General features: G+C 42.3%; 1 long non-coding RNA gene across 1 annotated transcript; it reads right to left on the bottom strand.

Moving 5' to 3' along the window:
- Positions 1–250: 250 nt before the first annotated feature.
- Positions 251–14,927, bottom strand: LOC116545018. The gene is made up of 2 exons (XR_004266143.1): positions 14,886–14,927; positions 251–368 (listed from the first exon to the last, which is right to left on the bottom strand). It is a non-coding gene; the product is annotated as an uncharacterized LOC116545018 (long non-coding RNA).
- Positions 14,928–15,153: the final 226 nt, after the last annotated feature.

Genomic DNA, 15,153 nt, shown 5'->3' with positions numbered 1-15,153 from the left:
CCCGGTGTTAAAAATGCAGATTCTCACTCTTATGGACACCTAAGTCCAGAGTGTAGCCGTGTGTGGGAGGTTTATCAGTGGATGAAATCTGTTTCTGAAGGACTCTTTCCACTAAATCATATTTTAAGGAAGGTCCTACCCTGCCATTTGGTTTTCCATTTTTCGTGTGATGAGCAAATCATAAACATGGAGCCTTCATGCACTCCAGACAAACTTTTAGCATCCAACTTACCTGACACGATTTTCATTGTCTCCAGTTCCCTTGCAAGTAGCACATTCAGATCTCCAGTCTTCAGCCTGGGGCTTCTTTTGCAACACAGACCGTCTTTGTCTTCTCTCTCTAGGAACTCTTTCCTGCCATACAAGGGCTGGAAATAGAAGAATGTTTTCTTCTCTTCAGGATATGAGGGAAACAATTTGAAGAAAGAAAACTTCTCGAAGGTAAGGCTGTGGAAAGGTGTGTAAATTCTTCCAACCTCATGTTTTTCTCCCTCAGGAACGAAGCTCTGTTTTCCTCCTCTGGTTCTCTGGGAAAACAACAACAATAACAACAACAACAACAACACAATTCCAGACCATCCCGAATGTGTTACTAAGGATAAAAATAAGTTTCCTCCATCAAACATGGTTGCTTAAGTTAGGCTCTTGAAAAAATATCTATTTCTCATTAACACTTTATTGGACCACTATATTTTGAGACCATTGATGCCATAGGAAACAAAAAGGAACAAATGAAATGTACTTTATATGTACTTTCCTAAATGTCCGTGATTAGGATTTACTTAGAGCGTGTCAGTTTTCCTAATGTCCTACGCACATTGTTTGTCCCCATGTAGGCAGATGCATTCATCTTTCTAGAAAGATATACCCCAGCCTGGGCAACAGAACTAGATCCTATTTCAAATAAATAAATAAATAATAACTTAGCCTACTCACTCTGTAGTCATTCACTTTATTGTTATTTTTCAGTAGTGTCCTATTTTTCCCTGTTTGTTATGTAAATTTCAGAACTGTCTTTTCTCAACTTCCAAAATAAGCCTGCTCATCACAGTATACATGAATATCATCACATTGCAAAACAAATGGCATCATCTAAAAAGGTTGAAGACATACATATTCTATGCTCTAGCAATCCTAGTCCTGAGCATGTGTACAAAAGAAATCTGTACACATACATAAACATGTACAAAATGTTCTTAGTAATACTGTTCATAAAAATAAAAAAAAGAAACAATCCAAATGAATACCAAGGTTTGGTAGTCATTTGGCAGAAGGGACCACCAGCAGTGGTTTATTCACACAAAGAAATACCAACGCTGGGCGTGGTGGCTCACGCCTGTAATCCCAGCACTTTGGAAGGCTGAGGTGGGTGGATCACCTGAGGTCAAGAGATCAAGACCATCCTGGTCAACATGGTGAAACCCCATCTCTCCTAAAAATACAAAAATTAGCTGGGCATGGTGTTACACGCCTGTAATCCTGGCTACTTGGGAGGCTGAGGCAGGAGAATTGCTTGAACCTGGGAGGCAGAGGTTTCAGTGAGATGAGATGGCGCCATTGCACTCCAGCCTGGGCAACAAGAGTGAAACTCCATCTCAAAAAAAAAAAAAAAAAGTATTGCCTATCATGGACTTAAATCTCCAAAGTGAGTTGGGTGTGGTGGCATGAACCTGTAATCCCAGCTACCCTTGAGCCCAGGATCAGGACCAACCTGGGAAACTAGTAAGATTGCATCTCTCTCTATATATATAACTGAGAAAATCTCCTAAAGTTTTTAGTCACAATTCCTATTTCAGGATGTAAAAGCAACTATTAAAAATTAAACATATAACAATCACATCCAAGCAACCCTGTAACAAACCAAGAATTCAAACTTTATGAAACCAAAAATGACTGTGGAATCTTACTCAGAAATTAGACAGACTCATCCACATAGAAATAATCCATTATATATCTGGACCAAGAAAATACAGGGAAACTGTATGTTGGAATTACCCCTTTACACATCATAGTTCTTTCTCTTTCACATACCTAAAATCTCCAAGTCAGAAATCTCTCACTTTAGGCCATTTTCTTTGCTCTAAAGAAATCTCTGCTTTGATTATATTCAGAAATGAAAAACTTGGAGACAGGTGAGGAAGAAAAAAACAGAAACGAAAAACTTGAAGCTAAACAATACATGGGGTAGAGAGCTAATATAAAAGAATCAAGTAAATGTAGTAATGGGAAACTAGGGAATAGGAAGATTTTAGTACTGACATTTTTCTCTTTTCTTTTCCTTTTTTTTTCTTTTTTCTTTTCTTTGAGCCAGGGTACCACTCTGTTGCCCAGGCTGGAGTGCAGTGGTGTAATGATAACTCACTGCAGCTTTTAACTCTTAGGCTCAAGCGATCCTCCCACCTTGACCTCCCAAAGGCTGGGATTACAGGTATGTGCCACCTCATCTGTTTTACTGGCATTTATCAATAGGAAGAGTTTATTGCTAAACTTAGCTTTAACAAACAAAGTTAATTCCCTAAAATCACCTAGTTGCTTCATTTAAATTGAAAATTTAGAATTAGCCTTTCAAATAAATACTCAAAGCAGAAGTAGGCTGGGTGCGGTGGCTCACGCCTCTAATCCCAGCACTTTGGGAGGCTGAGGTAGGCAGATCACGCGAAGTCAGAAGTTCGAGACCAGCCTGGCCAAAATGGCAAAACCCCGTCTCTACTACAAATACAAAAATCGGCTGGGTGTGGTGGCTCATGCCTGTAATCCCAGCACTTTGGGAGGCCTAGGTGGGCAGATCACAAGGTAAACAGATCAAGACCATCCTGGCCAACATAGTGAAACCCTGTCTCTACTAAAATAAAAAATTAGCTGGGTGTGGTGGCATGCGCCTGTAGTACCAGCTACTTGGGAGGCTAAAGCAGGAGAGTTGCTTGAACCAGGGAGGCAGATGTTGCAATGAGCCGAGATCGTGCCATTGCACTCCAGCCTGGCGCCTGGCGACAGAGTGAGACTCTGTCTCAAAGAAAAAAAAATTAAGCAGGCATTGTGGCATGCACCTATAATCCCAGCTACTCAGGAAGCTGAGACTGGAGAATTGCTTGAACCCAGGAGGCGGAGGTTGCAGTGAGCCGAGATAGCACCAATGCACTCCAGCCTGGGCGACAGTGAGGCCCCATCCCCCGCCCCCAAAAAAGTAGAAGCATACTTGCATAATATCCTATCACATCAAATAGAGTTGCACAAGCAAAAATGTTCAGTAAAAGAGACTACCCATGCCAAGTACCAATTCTTTGAAACAAGCAAACCAATCATGTCCATTTTTACACTAAACCACAGGTAGATAATTCAGTAACAAATTCTTTAGCATCATCCTGATTAACCAAACCACCTCGATGTTGACCATTTGGCAACCCAATGGTAGTGAGAAGAAACTAATTGGAAGTAGTTACTTTGAGAGCAGAAAAGATGCAGGAATCTCCCATGCACTTGTGAGTTGTAAGCTCCCTAAAGCTACATCAGAAGATATCCAAGTGCCACAAAACCTGGTAATAAAAGAAAAATACTTCATTATTCTATAAAAAGCCATCATTTAATTTTAAAGTAAAGAATTCATGCAAACATAGGTAATGACTGCAGAAGATATCTTTATTCCTAAGTGAAAACTTCATTCTAGTATATTAAAACAAATGTGAAAAAAGCTGAGGTATCTAACAAGAAAAATAAAAGGTCATATTCTGGGAAATATATTCATTTGAACATAAAGTGAAGGGTAATTCAGTGAAAATATGACATGATATACATCAAATGTGATCCTGAAGAGGAAATTTATGGGTTAAAGCTGAATAATAAGGATTTCTTTTAATTGTCCACAAGAAAAGCAAGAATAGTTTAAAACTTATATTAGAAATGTGGGCCAGGCGCGGTGGCTCACGCCTGTAATTCTAGCACTTTGGGAGGCCAAGGCAGGTGGACCACGAGGACAAGAGATCGAGATCATCATGGCCAACATGGTGAAACCCTGTCTCTACTAAAAATACAAAAATTAGCCTGCAGTCCCAGCTACTTGGGAGGCTGAGGCAGAAGAATCACTTGAACCTGGGAGGCAGAGGTTGCAATGAACCAAGATTGCGCCATTGCACTCCAGCCTGGGCAACAGAGTGAGACTCTGTCTCAAAAAATAAAAAAAATTAAAATTAAAAAAATAAAAATAAAGAAATGTGAACTGCAGTGTGGAATTTTGTCTTTGTTATAACTCTCAATTTTTAGACATTTCTAAAAGAAGAGTGACCTCCTTAATTGGGTAAAAAATAATGATTTCTATACTTTTGCTGAAATGAAAAAAAATATGATATTAAGAGTGATAAATCATGTTACAGTATGTACCCTTGATGTGATATGTTGAGAATGGCACTACAGTTTTGTGGTCTTCCTCCCCAAAACCCACTACCCTAGTCTAATCATGAGAAAAGCATCAGACAAATTCCAATAGGGGAGGGGGATATAAAAAAAATACTTGATCAGTACTCCTCAAAACTGTCAAAGATCATCAAATACGTGGACATTATGTGAAAATATCACAGCTAAGAGGAGCCTAAGAAGACATGGCAAGCAAATCTAAATGTGGTATCCTAGATGAAATCTTGGGCCAGGAAAGGACACCAGGTAAAAACTAAGGAAATCTGAATAAATTGCAATTTTTAGTTAAAAAAGGAATGATGTGCTTTTTTTTACTCTGACATCTTAGTACAGTTGCAGTGTTCGCTGCTGCTCTCTAAGCTTCGCAATGTCTCCCAAGGATGACAAAAAGAAGAAAGACGCTGGAAAGTCAGCCAAGAAAGACAAAGACCCAGTGAACAAATCTGGGGGCAAGGTCAAAAAGAAGAAGTGGTCCAAAGGCAAAGTTTGGGACAAGCTCAATAACTTTGTCTTGTTTGACAAAGCTACCTATGACAAACTCTGCAAGGAAGTTCCCAACTATAAACTTATAACCCCAGCTGTGGTCTCTGAGAGAGACTGAAATTCAAGGCTTCCTGGCCAGGGCAGCCATTCAGGAGTTCCTTAGCAAATGACTTATCAAACTGGTTTTAAAGTACATAGCTCAAGGAATTTACAGTAGAAATACCAAGGGTGGAGAAGCTCCAGCTGCTGGTGAAGATGCATGAATAGGTCCAACCAACTGTACATTTGGAAAAATAAAACTTTATTAAATCAAAAGAAAGAAAAGGAAAGAAATACATAGCATAATGCCTTAGGAAGCTCCCCCTTGCTAGGGAAACATTTAATGTCATAATATATAAAAAAGTTTACTTTTTGGAGCCCCAGATCATAGCACACTTCTGGAGCTTCTTCTTACTTATGTCTCAAGATATATACACTAAAAGTTCTTTATTTACTATGCTCCCACGTAAATAACAAATGTAATAGATTCAACTCATCTGTAGCAAACACAGCTTTGATACCAAAAGTTAGAATATTAGATCATAGCAACAATTATTTTCAACATGTAACATGATTGTAATAGGGACTCCAAAACCATCAATGTCTCAATCATTAAGTATGGATATAGAAATGTGTGTGTGTGTGTGTGTGTGTGTGTGTGTGTGTGTGTGTGCAATGTATTATATATGGCACTGGAAATTAGAATGGAAAATCATAAATAGCATTGTTTCAACAGACAATATAAACAGAAAAAAATAATTATAAAAATGGGACTATGGCCAAGAAGGGGGTAAACATGTACAAATTTATACTAATGCCTTATTTTGCCTGCTTCTAAATCACAAAAGTATTATCAGGATAAAAAGTAATTAAAAAACGTAATATGTGGCCAGGTGTGGTGACTCATGCCTATAATCCTAGCACTTTGGGAGGCCAAGGCAGGAAGATCATTTGAGCTCAGGAGTTCAGGACCAGCCTAGGCAATTACAGTGAGACCCTCTCTCTACAAACAATTTTTTTCTTAAAGATGGGGTTTCACCATGTTCGTCAGGCTGGTTCTGAACTCCCGATCTCAGGTGATCCACCCGCCTTGGCCTACAAAATGCTTGGATTACAGGCGTGAGCCACCACGCCCAGCCTCTCTACAAACAATTTTTTAAAAAAATTAGCCAGGTGTGGTGGCACATGTCTATAGTCTTAGCTACTAGGGAAGCTGAGGTGGGATGCTCGCTTGAGCCTAGCAGGTTAAGGCTGGAGTGCGCTGTGACTGCACCGCTCCACTCCAGCCCAGGAGACAGAGTGAGACCCCTGCCAAAAAAAAAAAAAAAAAAGAAGGGACGATTCAAGATGGCCGTGTAGGAACAGCTCAGGATTGCAGCTCCCAGTGAAAGCGCAGAGGGTGAGTGGACGCCGCGTTTTTATTGCCCACAGACTAGGAAATTCCCGGGCAGAGGAGCTCCACGGTCGCCAGCGCGGCTGTTTTGGCCAGCGCGGCTGTGCCAGCCGGCACCGCTGCTTTGCCCCACGTGGCTGCTTTGTCGGCGCCTCAGAGCCGCGGTTCTCCGTACAAAATACACCGGTCCGGGTGCCCCTTTGGCTGGTGATTGGAGCCACGGGAATTCGCGCATTCGCCGGTTCAAAAAGGGTACTGAGCAGAGAACCAGGATTGTAGATTCCAGGCCAAAAAAAAAAAAAAAAAGTGCCACAAACCTCAGTGCCGCTGTTTAAGCCAGCGCAGTGAGTGGCCTCAGGGGAAAACAAACAGACCCCGGCGCCTCTTCAACAGGCGGCTGGAACACCAACTTAAAAAAGGCTCTGAGGCAGAGGGCCAGGCAATCAGGCTCGGCTGGCCCTACCCCCACAAAAGAACAGCAACCAGAAACTCTGGATTGCGAGTTTCACAGCAAGCGCAGCTGAACCCAGAACGGTCCAGCTTTGTGGGGGAGGGGCGTCCGCCATTACCGAGGCAGCCTGCCGTTGCCAAGGCAACCCGCCATTGCTGAGGCAGCCCGCCGTTGCCAAGGCAACCCGCCACAGCAAAGACTCCCCCTCAACAGAGGCGGGCCACCATCACCAAAGCAGTTCTAACTACACCCATATAAACAGGACTGCAGGGAAGTTCACTCGGCAGCGGGGCGGAGCCCACAGCAGCTCAGCAAAGCTGCTATAGGCCGACAGTGACTAGGCTGCCTCCTTGCTGGGCAGGGCAGGTCTGAAGGAAAAAAAAAAAAAGAAGAAGGCGGCAGCATAACAGAAACTCATAAATAAAGCCCTAAATCCCTGGGACAGAGCACCTGGGAACAAAAAGCAGTTTATGAGTTCTGCTGCAGCAGACCTAAAAGTACCTGCCCAGCAGCTCTGAATGAACAACAACAGAGCTCACAGCTCACCATTTGAACTCCTATAAAGAAGAGACCGTCTCCTCAAGCAGCTCCCTGACCCCTATATATCCAAAAAGACACCTCATAAAAGAGAGATCAGATTGACACTAGGCGGGTATCCTTCTGGGACAAAGATAGCAGAAGAAGAAAACTGGTAACAAACCTTGCTGTTCAGCAGCTGCCGCAGGTGAACCCCAGGCAAGCAGGGCCTGGAGTGAACCTCAGCAGACCTACAGCAGAGGGGCCAGACTGTCAGAAGGAAAACCAAGAAACAGACATACCCTCATCATCAACAAACAGAACGTCAATCTGAAAGATTTGAGACCCAAACTGAAAGTCAGCAACTACAAAGTCGACAGGTGGATAAATCCTTAAAGATGGGAAGAAACCAGCGCAAAAAGGATGAAAACACCCGAAACCAGAACACCTCTCCTCCTAAAAGGGATCACAACTGCTCACCAGCAAGGGAACAAGGTTGGATGGAGAACGAGTGTGATGAAATGACAGAATCAGAATTCAGAAGGTGGGTAGTAAGAAACTTCTGTGAACTTAAAGAACATGTTCTAACCAAATGCAAAGAAACTAAGAACCTTGAAAAAAGATTTGATGAAATGCTAACGAGAATGGACAAAATAGAAAGGAATACAAGTGAATTGATGGAGCTGAAAAACACAACACGAGAACTTCACGAAGCATGCACAAGTATCAACAGCCGAATTGACCAAGCAGAAGAAAGGGTATCAGAGGTCGAAGATCAACTCAATGAAATAAAACGGGAAGGCAAGAATGGAGAAAAAAGGGTAAAAAGGAATGAACAAAGTCTCCAAGAAATGTGGGACTATGTGAAAAGACCTAACCTACGTTTGATAGGCGTACCTGAATGCAACAAAGAGAATGAATCCAAGCTGGAAAATACTCTTCAGGATATTATCCAGGAAAACTTCCCCAACCTAGCAAGGCAGGCAAACATTCAAGTCCAGGAAATACAGAGAACACCACAAAGATATTCGTCAAGAAGAGCAACCCCAAGGCACATAATCGTCAGATTCACCAGGGTCGAAATGAAGGAGAAAATACTAAGGGTAGCCAGAGAGAAAGGTCGGGTTAACCATAAAGGGAAGCCCATCAGACACACAGCAGATCTCTCAGCAGAAACCCTACAAGCCAGAAGAGAGTGGGGGCCAATATTCAACATCCTTAAAGAAAAGAACTTTCAACCCAGAATCTCCTATCCAGCCAAACTAAGCTTCATAAGTGAAGGAAAAATAAAATCCTTTGGGAACATGCAAGTTCTCAGAGATTTCGTCACCACCAGGCCAGCTCTACAAGAGCTCCTGAAAGAGGCTCTACACATATAAAGGAACAACAAGTACCAGCTCAACTAAAGGTCAAAACACCCAGCTAGCACCAAAATGGCAGTATCAAATTCACACATAACAATATTAACCCTAAATGTAAATGGACTAAATGCCCCAATCAAAAGACACAGACTGGCAAATTGGATAAAAGGACAAAACCCATTGGTGTGCTGTATCCAGGAAACCCGTCTCACATGCAAGGATACAGAAAGGCTCAAAATAAAGGGATGGAGGAAGATTTACCAAGCAAATGGAGAGCAAAAAAAAGCAGGAGTTGCAATTCTCATCTCTGATAAATTAGACTTTAAAGCAACAAAGATTAAAAGAGACAGAGAGGGACATTACATAATGGTAAAAGGATCAATGCAACAAGAAGAGCTAACAATCCTAAATATATACGCACCCAATACAGGAGCACCCAGATACATAAGGCAAGTTCTTAATGACTTACAAAGAGACTTAGACTCCCACACAATAATAGTGGGAGACTTTAACACCCCATTGTCAACATTAGACAGATCAACCAGACAGAAAATTAACAAGGATATCCAGGACTTGAACTCAGACCTGGACCAAGCAAACCTAATACACAATTACAGAACTCTCCACCCCAAATCCATAGAATATACATTCTTCTCAGCACCACATCACACCTACTCTAAAATTGACCACATAATTGGGAGTAAATCACTCCTCAGCAAATGCAAAAGAACGGAAATCATAACAAACAGTCTCTCAGACCACAGTGCAATCAAGTTAGAACTCAGAATTCAAAAACTAACCCAGAACCGCACAGCTTCATGGAAACTGAACAACTTGCTCTTGAATGTTGACTGGATAAACAATGAAATGAAGGCAGAAATAAAGATGTTCTTTGAAACCAACGAGAATAAAGACACAACATACCAGAATCTCTGGGACACATTTAAAGCAGTCTCTAGAGGAAAATATATAGCAATAAGTGCCCACATGAGAAGCAAGGAGAGATCAAAAATTGACACCCTATCATCAAAACTGAAAGAGCTAGAGGAGCAAGATCAAAAAACCTCAAAGTCTAGCAGAAGACAAGAAATAGCTAAGATCAGAGCAGAACTGAAGGAGATAGAGACACAAAAAACCCTTCAAAAAATCAATAAATCCAGGAGCTGGTATTTTGAAAAGATCAACAAAATAGACAGACCACTAGCCAGATTAATAAAAAAGAAAAGAGAGAATAACCAAATTGATGCAATAAAAAACGATAAAGGGGATATCACCACAGATTCAACAGAAATTCAAACCATCATCAGAGATTATTACAAACAACTCTACGCACACAAACTAATAAACCTGGAAGAAATGGATAAATTCCTGGACACTTGCCTCCTGCCAAGCCTAAACCAGGAAGAAGCCGAAACCCTGAACAGACCCATAACAAGGTCTGAAGTTGAGGCAGCAATTAAGAGCTTACCACCCAAAAAAAGCCTAGGTCCAGATGGGTTCACAGCTGAATTCTGCCAGACATACAAAGAGGAGCTGGTACCATTCCTTCTGAAACTATTCCAAACAATACAAAAAGAGGGAATTCTTCCCAAATCATTTTATGAAACCAACATCATCCTGATTCCAAAACCCGGCAGAGACTCAACAAGAAAAGAAAACTTCAGGCCAATATCCATGATGAACATAGATGCAAAAACCTTCAATAAAATACTGACAATCCGATTGCAACAGCACATTAAAAAGCTTATCCACCATGATCAAGTAGGCTTCATCCCGGAGATGCAAGGCTGGTTCAACATACGCAAGTCGATAAACGTAATTCACCACATAAACAGAACCAAAGACAAAAACCACATGATTATCTCAATCGATGCAGAGAAGGCCTTTGACAAAATTCAACAACTCTTTATGATAAAAACCCTCAATAAGCTAGGTATTGACGGAACGTATCTCAAAATAATAAAAGCTATTTATGACAAACCAACAGCCAATATCATACTGAATGGGCAAAAACTGGAAGCATTCCCCTTGAAATCTGACACTAGACAAGGATGCCCTCTCTCACCACTCCTATTTAATATAGTACTAGAAGTTCTAGCCAGAACAATCAGGCAAGAAAAAGAAATAAAGGGTATTCAAATAGGAAAGGAGGAAGTCAAATTGTCTCTATTTGCAGACGACATGATTGTATATCTAGAAGACCCCATCGTCTCAGCCCAAAAGCTCCTGAAACTGATAAGCAACTTCAGCAAAGTCTCAGGATACAAAATCAATGTGCAAAAATCACATGCATTCCTATACACCAATAACAGACTTAAAGAGTGCCAAATCAAGAACAAACTTCCATTCACAATTGCCACAAAGAGAATAAAATACCTAGGAATACAACTAACAAGGAATGTAAAGGACCTCTTCAAGGAGAACTACAAGCCACTGCTCAACGAAATAAGAGAGGACACAAACAGATAAAGAAATATTCCATGTTCATGGTTAGGAAGAATCAATATCGTGAGAATGGCCATAATGCCCAAAGTAATTTACAGATTCAATGCTATCCCCATCAAGCTACCAATGACCTTCTTCACAGAATGGGGAAAAACCACCTTAAAATTCATATGGAATCAAAAGACCGCCCACATAGCCAAGTCAATTCTAAGCAAAAAGAACAAAGTGGGAGGCATCACACTACCGGACTTCAAACTATACTACAAGGCTACAGTAATCAAAACAGCATGGTACTGGTACCAAAACAGAGATATAGACCAATGGAACAGAACAGAGGTCTCGGAGGCAACACAACATATCTACAACCATCTGATCTTTGACCAACTTGACAAAAACAAGCAATGGGGAAAGGATTCCCTGTTTAATAAATGGTGTTGGGAAAACTGGCTAGCCATGTGCAGAAAGCAGAAACCGGACCCCTTCCTGACACCTTACACTAAAATTAACTCCAGATGGATTAAAGACTTAAACATAAGACCTAACACCATAAAAACCCTAGAAGAAAATCTAGGCAAAACCATTCAGGACATAGGTGTAGGCAAGGACTTCATGACCAAAACACCAAAAGCATTGGCAACAAAAGCCAAAATAGACAAATGGGACCTAATCAAACTCCACAGCTTCTGCACAGCGAAAGAAACGGTCATTAGAGTGAATCGGCAACCAACAGAATGGGAAAAAATTTTTGCAGTTCACCCATCTGACAAAGGGCTGTTATCCAGAATTTACAAAGAACTAAAACAGATTTGCAAGAAAAAAACAAACAAGCCCATTCAAAAGTGGGCAAAGGATATGAAAAGACACTTTACAAAAGAAGACATACAGGAGGCCAACAAACATGAAAAAATGCTCATCATCACTGGTCATCAGAGAAATGCAAATCAAAACTACATTGAGATACCATCTCACATCAGTCAGAATGGCGATCATTAAAAAATCTGGAGACAACAGATGCTGGAGAGGATGTGGAGAAATAGGAACACTTTTACGCTGTTGGTGGATGTGTAAATTAGTTCAACCATTGTGGAAGACAGTGTGGCAATTCCTCAAGGACCTGAAATAGAAATTCCATTTGACCCAGCAATCCCATTACTGGGTATATATCCAAAGGATTATAAATCGTTCTACTATAAGGACACGTGCACATGAATGTTCATTGCAGCACAGTTTACAATAGCAAAGACCTGGAACCAACCCAAATGCCCATCAATGATAGACTGGACAGGGAAAATGTGGCACATATACACCGTGGAATATTATGCAGCCATCAAAAACGATGCATTTGTGTCCTTTGTAGGGACATGGATGAACCTGGAAACCATCATTCTCAGCAAACTGACAGAAGAGCAGAAGGTCAAACACCACATGTTCTCACTCATAGGCGGGTGTTGAACAATGAGAACACATGGACACAGGGAGGGGAGCACTACACACTGGGGTCAGTTGGGGGGAAATAGGGGAGGGATGGTGAGGGGTGGGGAGCTGGGGAGAGATAGCAAGGGGAGAGATGCCAGATGTAGGTGATGGGGAGGAAGGCAGCAAATCACACTGCCACGTGTGTACCTATGCAACAATCTTGCATGTTCTTCACGTGTACCCCAAAACCTAAAATGCAATAAAATAAATAAATGGGAAGAAAAAAAAAAAGAACATTGGTCGGCCGGGCGCTGTGGCTCAGGCCTGTAATTCCAACGCTTCGGGAGGCTGAGGTGAAGACTGAGCACAAATGTTCAAAACCAGCCTGGCCGACATAGCCCAACCCCGTCTCAACAAAAAATACAAAAAGGAGCTGGGTGTGGTGGTGTGTGCCTGTAGTCCCAGCAACTCGGGAAGATAAGGTGAGAGAATCCCTTGAGCCCTGGAGGTGAAGTTTGCAGTGAGCTATGATCACACCACTGCCCTCCCTCCCATCTAGGCGACAGAGCAAGACGCTGCCTCAAGAAAGAGAGATCAAAATATCATTTCAACATGTAACCAATCTTAAGTTATTAACAAGATAGCTTACATTCATTTTTTCGTACTAAGTTTCCAAAATTTGGTGTTTATACTTACAGAACATCTCATTTCGGACTGGGCTCATTTTAAGAGCTCAATAGAACCATGCAACTAGTGACCACAGTATTGGACAGCACAGACCTAGACTCTAGAGTAGTGAATGAGCACTCCAGATGGCTGGGGGTGTCATATCATGGATGTGTGTGGTTTACGTAAAAGAAAGCCTTAAAATTGCTAAATCAAATGGCTGCAGAGGCTAGGCAAGTGACAATAAAAGATGACCTGACATAAGGACTAGGACCCATTAGAGAGTACAGACTCCTATCTAAAAGAGCTACTTTTAAAACAGTGATGCCAAACAAGGTGCCTGTGAGCAGGACACACAGCTAACTGCTGCCAATGTACTACCTCTGTGAACCATGGTATTCAAATATATGAAGCACTGTGGAAGAAAGGGTGTTTTTGTTTTTTATTTCTTTGAGGCAGGGTCTCTGTCACCCAGACTGGGGTGCAGTAGCTCGATCTCGGCTCACTACAACTTCCACCTCTCCCACTCAAGCAATCCTCCCACCTTGCCTCCCAAGTAGCTGGGACTACAGACGCCCACCACTACGCCTGGCTAATTCTTGTTGAAAGGATGTTTTAACAGAAGAATAGTAACTAGGCAAAGGGATGGCAAAACTTGAAAATCTGACCGGATTTCTTGCTGGGTCCTGTACAAGTGTGCGTCCTTGAAGCCACCATTGTAATTTAGGATTATAATTTGACTTCTAAGTAGAGTTTCCTACTGAGGACATGATTTTACAACCAACCTGGGCTCCCTGTAGATTAATAAACTGGTATTATGATTTTTTATTATAGTTAAAATTTTAGATATTCCGAGCTTAAAAGAATTATTTCCAGGTTTTCAAAGCTGTTGACTAGCAGACTCTAGACATTTTTTCCTCCAACTTTAAGAGAAGTTTTTTTTTTTTTTTTTTTTTTTTTGAGACAGAGCCTCACTCTGTCACCCGGGGTGGAGTTCAGTGGCATGATCTTGGCTCATTACAACCTCCACTTCCCAGGCTCAAGTGGTTCTTTGCCTCAGCCTCCGAAGTAGCTGGGATTACAGGGGCGTGCCACCATGCCCAAATAATTCTTTTGCATTTTTAGTAGAGACAGTTTCACCATGCTGGCCAGGCTGGTATTGAATTACTGGCTTCAAGTGACCCGCCTGCCTCGGCCTCCCAAAGTGTTGAGTTTACAGGCATGAGCCACCGCACCTAGCCTAAGAGAAGGCATTTAATAGTTATTTTATGGTTGACTGTGAAAGCTCTTTTTCACAGGAAAGTTATTTGTCTTTGTACTGTTTTTGCTGATACAGTACCTGGAATACAGAAGGCACACAAACATTTGTTAAAGGAATATAGTCTAACGTTTCAGAAACCAGGAACGACACAAAGAAGGGGGGGCCCAACAGCCCCAAAGCTGAGCCGAGGACAGATGGGTACCAGAGGTAGAGGGTCTACAGAGAAACCATGCTGGAGTGCGCTGGCCACACTCATGTCCAGCATACAGGGCTCACACACAAATGAACATACACAGGAAGATACACACACACACCCACACACACAGAACGAAAGACACACAGAGATATCCAACAGTCGCAGGTAGCTCCTGAGGCTACTGGGTTGTGCTCTCTGCCGAGAAGCCCCTCGCGGAGTGAGCAGTCCCGAGGCGCACAGGATGGCGGTACCTGGAAATCCCAGCAGGGACAGCTTTCAAGGAGACGCACCCCTCACGGCGTCTGAGCAGCCTGTAGCATTGTGGGGATCCTTGGGGATCGCCCTGGGCATCCCTGAAGCTCTGCTGCAGCTTTTCTCAGCCTGGTTCTGCCCTGGGCAACTCCTGAAATCGCGGGACCATGGCAACGATCCCGGGGAGAGAGGGGCCGTCTCCCAACGCCGAGGCACTGCCACGGATGGCCCCTGCTTTGCCAAACCGCTGAGACGGTGGTTCCCCAG

Source organism: Sapajus apella, unplaced genomic scaffold (assembly GCF_009761245.1).
Source record: "Sapajus apella isolate SASKATOON/1434 unplaced genomic scaffold, GSC_monkey_1.0 scaffold242, whole genome shotgun sequence".
Lineage (NCBI taxonomy): Eukaryota > Metazoa > Chordata > Mammalia > Primates > Cebidae > Sapajus > Sapajus apella.
The sequence above is the reverse complement of the archived record's forward strand: the minus strand, read 5'-3'. Positions and strand labels throughout refer to the sequence as shown.